This window comes from Rousettus aegyptiacus, unplaced genomic scaffold (assembly GCF_014176215.1).
Source record: "Rousettus aegyptiacus isolate mRouAeg1 unplaced genomic scaffold, mRouAeg1.p scaffold_m13_p_2, whole genome shotgun sequence".
Classification (NCBI taxonomy): domain Eukaryota; kingdom Metazoa; phylum Chordata; class Mammalia; order Chiroptera; family Pteropodidae; genus Rousettus; species Rousettus aegyptiacus.
In genome coordinates, this window is record NW_023416295.1 from 119,483,139 (window position 1) to 119,493,479 (window position 10,341).

The window sequence follows — 10,341 nt, forward strand, 5'->3', positions numbered from 1 at the left end:
AATTATAAGACTGGGAAAAGAACACACTGAGCTGAACAATACCTAAAGCTCACACAAGACTAGAAGAGTTTGTGTTTTCCACCAGCCTGAGAGAAGAAACTTTAAAGTACATAGGGCATTGGGGGAAGTCCTCAGAAGGGCCATGCTTTAGGTGTGGTGTTACCTTAGTGCTAGAATAAAAACTGCTGTGGACCCACCATAAAAATCTTAAAAGCCAGCTTCTCATGGATCAAACCAATCTGCTCTAAAATCCAAGGTTTTTAAAAGAAAGACAATAAAATTAAGCACTTAACAAAATAAAATTCACAATATCTGAAAATCAAAAGGTAATTTTTAGACATGCCAAGAAGTGTGAAATGCCAGATGGAGAAATGACAGAGATAATGGAATTAGTAGACAAGGATCTTAATAACATTATTACAAAGCTTATTCTTATGTTAAAAATGTAAAAGAAAACAAAGTAGATGAACAAAGAATGAAAAATATAAAAAGACCCAAATGTAACTTGCAGAGATGAAAATACATGAAATGAAAAATAGACTGATTAGAATTACTAGCATATGTGATGCAGAAGAAAAGATTACCATAACTGAAGAGATAGCCACAAAAACTATCCAAAACTATCCAAAAAACTGAAAACAAAGCCCCAATCGAATGCACACACAAACAGAGCCTCAGTGAACTCTGGAACCATATTAAGCTGTGAAATGTTTGTGTAATTGGGATCCTAGGAATATGATGTCATGGAAATGAAAACGATTTGAAGAAGTAAAGACTGAAAATTATCTAAATTTTATGAAAAATATAAACAAGAAGATCCAAGAAGCTCAACAAACTTCAAATGCAAACAACACAAAGAAAACCACACCGAGGAGCACCATCATTAAATTTCTAAAACCAATGTCAAAAAGAGAAATTCAATAGCAGTCACAGGGAAGGAGACACACTACATACAGAAGGATAAAGATAAGACTTGTCATAGACTTCCTGGCATAAACCACATAGGCCTATAGACAATAGAATGCTATCTTTTTAAGTGCCTAAAGAGAAAAACTGCTAATCTAGAATCCCATACCCAGCAAAGATATTTTTAAAAAATGAGGACAAAGTAAAAACCTCTTCAGGTCAATAAAAGGTAAGAGACTTTTACTGTAAGAAATGTTAAAAGAAGTCCTTTTAGCAGAAAGAAAATGATACCAGATGGGAATTTGAATCTTCAGAAAAAGATAAAGACAACCCGATTGATAAATATGTAGGAAAATATAAAAAGTATTATTTTTCATCTCTTTTACACCTATCCATAATTCTAGGAAGAAGCTCTATACTTCTTTACTATCTCTTCTTGGGTCAAACTCAACACCCTATATAGGCCAAATGGATAAGGTAAATGAGTGAAGCTTATGTTTAATTACAAGAAATAAGGAACAGTGATAAACTGGAGAACCTAAAGGGACATCTGAAAGGAACATCTATTACTCAGCTTCAACTGATTGTTGCTGGGAAGATATTGAGCATATCTTCCTTTATTTTAATGTAGTAAACTAATTAAACTCAATCCAAACCCAAAAAGCTCTTATGTATTATATCCATAGGCTATATTTGGGCTACCAGGACACAACTACTAGTTTATATGTTCTTTATTTGTGTTCTTATAATACTCAATGGGTATCTCTGCTATACTTACTAAAATGGATTATAATTTTTTGTTGAACTATCTATATCTATATCTATATCTATATCTATATCTATATCTATATCTATATCTATATCTATATCTATATCTATCTATATCATCTATCTCTATCTCTATCTCTATCTACATCTACATCTATCTATATCTATATCTACATCTATCTATATCTATATCTATCTATTTATATCTATTTATATCATCTATATCTATATCTAATCTATATCTACCTATCTACACCTACACCTACATCTCTATCATCTCTATCTCTATCTCTTTCTCTATATCTATCATCTATCTACATATAATCTGCATCAATAAATAATTTAATCTTCCCATCTAGATTAAAACAGTTCATGGGAAAGAGCCATGTCTTATTTATTTTTATATTCCAAGTGATTAGTACATAGATTAGCCTGGCATAGGAAGCACTCAACAAATGTTTATTAAATTGGAGGTCATTTTAACACATTATTTTCAGAAATGAGCTCATACTATTTACATCTCAGAGAACTGGGGAAAGGTTTAGGAGTTAATCATGTCACTAAAATTTTGATGGAATATTCTGGGAATGCATCAAAATAATGTAGTTCACTTTCTTTTATTCAATTGGTAAGTCTATCCTTGTGTTGGAAATATTCTGTGAGAATCACAAGTATGAGGGTTAAAGCAATATGGTATCTCAGTAGCTTACCTCAATAATTTTACTTTTGGAATATAAAAAAAGAAACCACAAAGTTCACCCCTCATCTTCTCCAGGAAATACCTCTCTTAATGTAATGGCACAAAGATGCACTTGCTGCTGGGCTAGTTCTGCCTAAGCATGAATGGACGTATAGGTGGGGTCGCTCACTTTATTTCTCCTGTTTGTTTTTTAGCTCACCTTCTTCATCGCCACCCCAACCTCCACACACACATTTCACCTCATCCTGCACACCTTGATCTCACCATTAAAAAAAACAAGTTGACAATGAGCATCAATTTTTGGAAGCTGCCCCAATACTCAGAGCAATAAAAAGAAAATATTGATTGTCACCAATGCATTGAGTCCTTATTATGTGTCTTATTATATGACATTGTGTAATACAGTACTCACCATAATTCTATATAATATTACTTAATCTCCATTTCACAGACAAGATGCCCAAAGTTTTACTATTCACATATCCTGAAATTTGAATTTGTTTTCTGACTTTCTGTATATACCTTGCCCCTCAAAGCATCATTATCTTAATGTTTGTTGGAAAGGTAGCATCTCAGGTCCTACTCCAGACCTACTGAGCCAGAGTCTGCATTTTACCATGATCCCAGGTGATTCGTATGCACATGAAAGTTTGAGAAATGGCAGTTGGCACAATACCGCTTCCTGTTGGGTGCACACTTCTTGATCATGCCCATGCTCTCCATAGCTGCAAGCCCCAACACACTTACCAGTGTGCTCAACTTCCTCTTCAGGGGTGATGTAAATGCTTACCCCAAGATCTCTCCCTTCCTTTCATCCACAATCACGTTTAGTTTTCCACATTTGGAGAAAAGTCAGAGGTATGCAGAGAAGTGAATAAGCCTTGGGGCTTGCTTGTGTCATTAGTACTCTAAAAAATGTGTGGCCTCAACTTCTGATTGGCTCTCAAGGGTCACCTGACCAATAATTTCTTCCAGTGGCTGCTTCTGTCCCTTGTGCAGGCCACAGGGAAGTGCCATGGATGAGAGGGCAGGGGAACCTTCACAGAAACACCCGTCAAGCAAGAATCTTGGCAGACCTGTAGGCACGGAACTGGTTTATGGGTACAGAGGTACGTGGATGCTGATAACTTTATTAAACATTGTTTTTATATTGCTACCACTCATAAGTAAAAATCTAACCATTATATACACATTTTATTGGGTTCAGAAGACTGTGGAACTGATTTATTGTAAAAGTGGGTTCTCAAAATACTGGATGAGGTCAAAGTCATTGGATGGTCAATAAAAAATAATTTTTCCAGTTCAAGTATCTTCATGCACATTGCTTTAATATATTACTGGTGACAAAGGGTGCTTTATGACATTCTTCTAAGGACCATTATGATGTTAATAAATAAATAATTTATTTTCTTCTTTCCAACAGCTAGAGTGTCTCCAAGCTTTTTGTCTGACAGTTCTGCCTTGGGAAACCTTTTGTCTTCATCACTACCTGTCTGTAGGGGTCTGAGTTGAGCAGAATGGGCTGCTGTGGAGTGATGGGATGATTTCTTTACTCCAGAGATATGGTTGGGGCAGAATGCTGGGACAGAGGCCAAGTTTTCTGCCAACAACAGTGTAGAGCATGAAACTGCAGCATACTCATTAATGTTGCTGTAACTTTGTTTTCCATGTCGAATGAACAGAAATACTTCATAGAAATAATGCTGTTTTGTAGAAGCAGCATGACGTAGCTAACCAGAGATTTATCTCTGGGCACTGATCCACCTGGGTAGCAAAGGGACATTTTTCTCAAGATTCCTGCATTCACAAGATTAGAAATTAATGGGAATATCTTTATCATAGAATCAAAGTGCTTAAGGAGGGGGGAGTGCTGTAAAATCATTTTATATTTTTTCTTCTTCAAAGATAGGCAGAAATCCAAATTTTTACAGAGATGAGAGGCAGTGAGATATAATAAAAAGAACAAGGCCGTAGGCTGATGGAAATCTTGGAATAAACCTTAGTTCTATTATTTATTAACATGACTTTGAGGAAATTGTTCAACTTCTCTGATTTTTAATTTTCTCATTCTAAAATGAGGAAATAGGTGCTTTTGTACTTTCAATCCTTAAAACATAGCTGCAGGTGATTGTTAAGATAGTGAAACAATCGATTTAATGGGTGAGAGATCCTGTTTCCATATGTTTTGGTTTTCAGACACAGTATTTGATTGTTTTAAAGTCTAGCATCTCATCCATGTTAATTTAACTTTTCTCTGCAATTGAACATGTAGTCAGACAGTTTAAGTGAGAATCTGGCTGAAGTTAAAGATTTATCATTTTGAATATGCCTGGCAATTTTCATCTATTTCTGGATTATATTAAGTTTATGATACTCCTCTTACTGGAATCTATAACTTTATTTTTCTATTCTTCAGCATTTTAATTTAAAAAAAAAGTTGAAATAAAATATTCAAATAACTGCACAAATATCAAACTTCTTTTGAATTGCTTTATCCACAGAAGTTATTTGTTGGGGTAGTTACTGTTAGCTGTTGCTAAAAAGAACCTCCCAACCTCAGGGGCTTAGTTTATTCATTTATTTTTCATTCGCATAGAGTCCAATGGGGCTGATCTCGCTTGGGCAGCTCTTTTCCATGATGGGATTCAGCAGTCCTGGCATCTTCCTTGGGTGGCTCCACCATCCATTAGGACCAACCTGGGAGGCCGCTGCTGCATCTGCTATATTCGGCCAGCTGATGAGTAAAGAGAGAGAACAAAAAGAATCTCATTGGTCTTTGAAGGGCCAGGACTGTAAATATGCACATCACATCTGCTCATGTTCTATTGGCCATAAAACAAGATCCCATTTAGATGCAGGAGGGCTAAGACATATTGTTTTCCTGTTTGCCCAGGAGAGAATCAAAATGGTTTATCACACTGTTTGTGCCTGACAGCATTGCTGCCCGAACCAAACTGTAGCTGGCAAGCAGCCACCAGGGGGTCTCTCACAAAGTTTCTTCATCAACTGATGTTTTAAAGGGTGGTTTTGGTGTACAGTAAGCAGTTTACAGCTGTTCACATATGATATATGAAAATGGAATTTATGAAAATTGCGGAATATCTGTATACCTCTCAGATTTACATCTGCTTCTCAGTTGTTGCAGAGAGTCAGTGAGATAGTCATGTGACGATGCCTAGCACAGAGTAGACACTGACCACCGGTTCTCAGAGTGTGACATCAGACCAGCCTTTTTGGCATTACCTTAGAACTTGTCAGAAATACAAACTCTTGGGTTTCATCCCAGATACACTGAATCAGAAACTCTGAGGATGGGGCTGACAATCTGTTTTAACAAATCCTTCCAGGTGATTCTGATGCAATGAGTTTGAGAACTACTGGCACAGTCATTGTTTTTCTTTTCTTTAAATGAAGAGGAATATTCTTTTAAAGAAAATAGATACCCTCACAGTCTCCTTTAGGATACTTTTCTAGTGATAAATGGGTTCCAGCTAGCCTGAGATTTCTTACATGTTGCCAAACTTGATTTTTCTACAGTTTCATCATATTCATTTTGAATTGTCCTCATAGAAATAGTAAAATATCTGATCACCACTCTTCCTATACTTCTCCATCAATGTCAAGACCATTAGGCCATCTGTAAGTCTTTTCTTCTTTTGGCTCACTTAAACCTTTTTTTGATATGTCAACCAGTTTTTACACATGACTCAAAGTATATTAACTGCGGTTTTCTTGTGGCTTTTCGTGTGTGAAAAATGGAGCATTATAATAATTTCATACCTGGGAAAGTTTCCATTGACTTTTATCTCTCAATGCTCTTTTTCATATAAGAATGTGTATTATGTTGTAATACCTCAGGAAAGTAAAGATTTCTTTACAAAATTCGGAATGTTAATTTATCCCAACAGGCTATTGTTATCTGAAAATTACATACCATCACAACCAAAATTTTCTATTAAGAATGTATGAGTGATACTTGCTATTGTGAACATTATTTATATCAGCACATTTTAGAAAAGAAGTAAATCCTGATGAATTCAATAACTTGAAAAGTATTTGATTTCAGTGAAAAATTGCTAAGTCATACAGTAAACCACAATTATTTAAACTGCTCAAAGATTGGAGTTGTTCTTCTGGACCGACGAGGAGATCTTCTCCCTTTTCTTCTTCTAGTGATAAGAAAAGAAAGAGATATGATGTCATGGGTGCATTTATAAAAGGCACTTAAACAAACAAAAGCGAATAACAAAGAATACAACCGCCAAAAGAAAATTACTTGGAACACTGGCTTGGGTAACAGGCAGACCTTGTGGGAATACCTTGACAAAATTTTCATCTTGTCCTTTTCTTTAATTTTGTCTGCGTCTCAAAAGCAGAACTTTCTACAACTTACCATCTTCTGAGAATGAATCGGAATTTGCCCTGGGCATTCCTTCTTGATGTGCCCCTGGGATTCAGATCCTCACAAATGAGCAGCCACTTTATGATGTGGCTTAACAGGGACTGTGTCCTCCCTGTGTGATTTGAATATGGGAGGACTGACTTGCCCAGTTTCAGAAGCGTGGTGAGCTAGAGACATGGGGGGCATGTTTCTCTGCTTCCTTACCAATCCATTTATCAGCTTGCTGCCCAACTCTCTTCTTCTGCATAGAAGGTTTCCGGGTAATTTAATTTAATAATGTTTAAAATGCCATTTCAAATGAATTACCCATTTACACATTCAAATTAGGATTTTTATTTGCCAGTTTCATCACAGCTGGCTTAATTAACAATGTCAAGTTTTAAAACTATATTGTGACAACATTTAAACTTGTTGTGCTTTTGCCTGTGGATGTAATTAAGACAGTGTGTTTGGTATCAGTTTATTCTTAAAGAGCAAAGTAAAAGCAGATGAGGTATATTTATAGACTCATCAGCCAATGAATGGATGAAAGAGAAAAGAAATTAATGGGAAAATGTCAGCCAGAATGGAGGAGGGACCCACTGCGAAGTTCATTTCCAGACCAGCTATTTGGATTTTTTTCCAAAGACAGCTGTCTCTTGAATTACAGTAGAGGGGGGAGGTGACATTGTAAGACCATTGGGCCTCAAGTTAAGAATCGGGCAAAGAGTAACATACTTCAAATAAACTTCTGCACTTGGGGTGGGGGCCCAGGCACAATACTTAGTCAGGGCTCCACCTGGAGTCATGCTCTCCTACAAAGATCAGGGCTTAGGAAAATCTGGGAAAGAAGGAAAAGCTCTGGGAAATGTAGAAGCTTTAGAACTTGGTCCTGGCCACTTGAAAGCTGTTTTGGTTTGACTCAATGACCCCATGGGGGTGGTGGGGATTAGAAAAAGGGCAGAAGACAAAATTCTACTATAAAGCTCCAACCCAGGGAATTCAGTTTTCAGAACAAAGAAGAAAAATGAATTGCAAAGCTTAAGGGATATAGATTCATTTCTCTGTATTTTCTCATGAGCTTGGACAGTGCATTCCTTGATTGTGAAATGAAATACAGAAATTGTTTGAGATTCCTGGGCACGTGTCTAACATAAGACACAGATGAGGCAGAACAAATCTGAATTGTCTTGAGTACACATAAAGGGGCAGTGAATGTAGTGGGAGGAAATATGGTTGTTTTGGCATCCTACTTTAACCATCCATATTTCAGAGACTAGGAAAAATGGCTTGGGCTTGATGAAAGTCCTGAGGTCTGCAATAGTTCAGCAGAAATAAGGGGGGAACGACAGGGGAAATTCTCTTCCCAAAAGAGTCTAGAGGAATGTTTATTAATGACTTAGAAAAAAATTTGGATTTTCATGGGTGAACATCCAAGAAGTGTTCTTCAAAAATTCAGATAGAAAATTCCTTTACTAGGTAATTTAATGTGTCGATAAAAAGGCAACTTAATTCAGAAAAATAAAAGTCCCCCGGGGATTCATAAACAAGTACTTCTTTTGTTTGTTGTGGATGCTTTTCTCTAGACCCTGACATACCAGCATTTCCCATCCACAGTTTTGTTTCCATGGAGCCCCTACACTTTTCTCCTTCCCCCATGTCAGTGAATTTTGTTGATGTATTTTATCTGTGTGTGTGTGTGTGTGTGTGTGTGTGTGTGTGTGAACATGGGATCTCAGTTTCACTCTCTAAAGAGAAGAAAGATGATACTGTCTACATAGAAAAAAAAAAAAGAAGGGAGACAGAGAAGAAAGGTGGGAAGGAGGGAAGGAAGAAATAAAAAGGACCAAGGTATAACAAATCCAGTTGTTTAATCATCTAAAAACCATTCCTATTTCTGAGCCATCTCCTCAGCTGTGACACATCTGGAGAGACTGAGGAAAGGAATTTACAGAGCTTCAAGCTTTGTTTTTGCTAAGTTGATCGTTCCGTTATATAAATAAGACCTGTGTATATATTTAAATACATATATGATGCTATGTGATATATACATATTTAATATGTATTACATATGTATATATGATTCACAAGATAGTTACCTATCTAGACCACTTTGTAGTTTAGACCAATGCTTCACAAACTACCTATGGCAAACGTTCATTAAAAAATTTCTAGTAAGTCATGACTGATAGTTTTTAAATTAAAAAACACCACATATCATGCAAAATGCAAGCCTCTAATGTTTAATATTAAAGAGGCAACAAAATTTCTTGTCGAACTGCTACAAAGGTTTTTAAATGCTTACCTAGGTTTCTGTGCTAACTCATTGCAGCATTGCAGTGCAGTGGCTGTCTGCACAGGGACCAGAACTATTTACTGAATCCCCTTTGGGTGTCCCCAGCTAGGATGATCTCTGTGCTGAGGAGCAAAAGGGAGAGGATAATAGTTTAGATTGTTTAACTTCAGAGCTGCTAACATACTATTAAGATCAATTCTGCTATCTTTCAAATAATTTGGTTTTATAATATATTCTTTTTAAGGAAATATTTAATTGCCTGGGTACTGTTGATTTATAAAAATCACTGAAATGTTTGCTAAAGTAAAATAAACTACGTATATGGAGCATCTCTGGTATCATATGGACTTTATTTGGACTTAAACATTGGAATAATGAATCTCTTTTCCAAAATACTGAAATAGTTTTAAGAATGAAACAGTTTCTAAAATGTAAATAAGGGTATGGTATTCTGAAGTACATATACAGCTAACGGATGTGATATACATATTCACGTAGGCCATATTATTTTTTAAATTGGCATTTCTTTACCCAAATATGATAAATGAATGTGGACAATTACCTAATCCAATGTTGTCTGAAGTAGTATTAATTCACATGTTGAGTTGAAATGGTCAGGAATATCGTGGAGAGCTGAAAAGATTCGAAAGCGAATTGTATGTTTTCCTCTTAAACTGTGAGACATTTACCAATTCCCACCCAGGTTGCCTTAATGAACTTTCCACTCACTGGCTAATAGGTTTTATGTCCCTAAAAATGGTAAGTTGAAGAAATGGATGCCAGAGTCACAAGACATTCTCTAGCTATAAATTTATTATTTGTGAGGAAGAATTTCTTTTCTAAGAACAAATGCAGAGCAGAGCTAGTGCTTATCATCCCCACATGGAGCAAGTGGTGAAAGGCTGTGGCGATGTGGAAATCATATTTATTGTTGTCATGTGTTTTCCTTAGCTGTGGCTATCAGAGAGAACCTTTTTGGGGTGGGTATCATTTATAATGCCCTATTGTTTGACATCTAACTTTACGATTCTGTTTCAATAGTAGTTTCTTATGGTCACATTGCCCCCCTTTTTTTTTTCTTTGCAGGTTTAACTTTAGGCTAGTAATAAGATTTGGAGAATTACTCATTGAAGTAAGTGACTTCAATGGTTGGGAAGCCTGGGGTCTTAAGAAATTACTAAAAGTAAATTCTGAGTGGTAAGCATAAAAAGAGATCACATAAATGCATAATTTAAAAATGGAACTAAAGTTCATTGAGCAGCAACAAACTGCTGTGAATTTGCTTTGTGA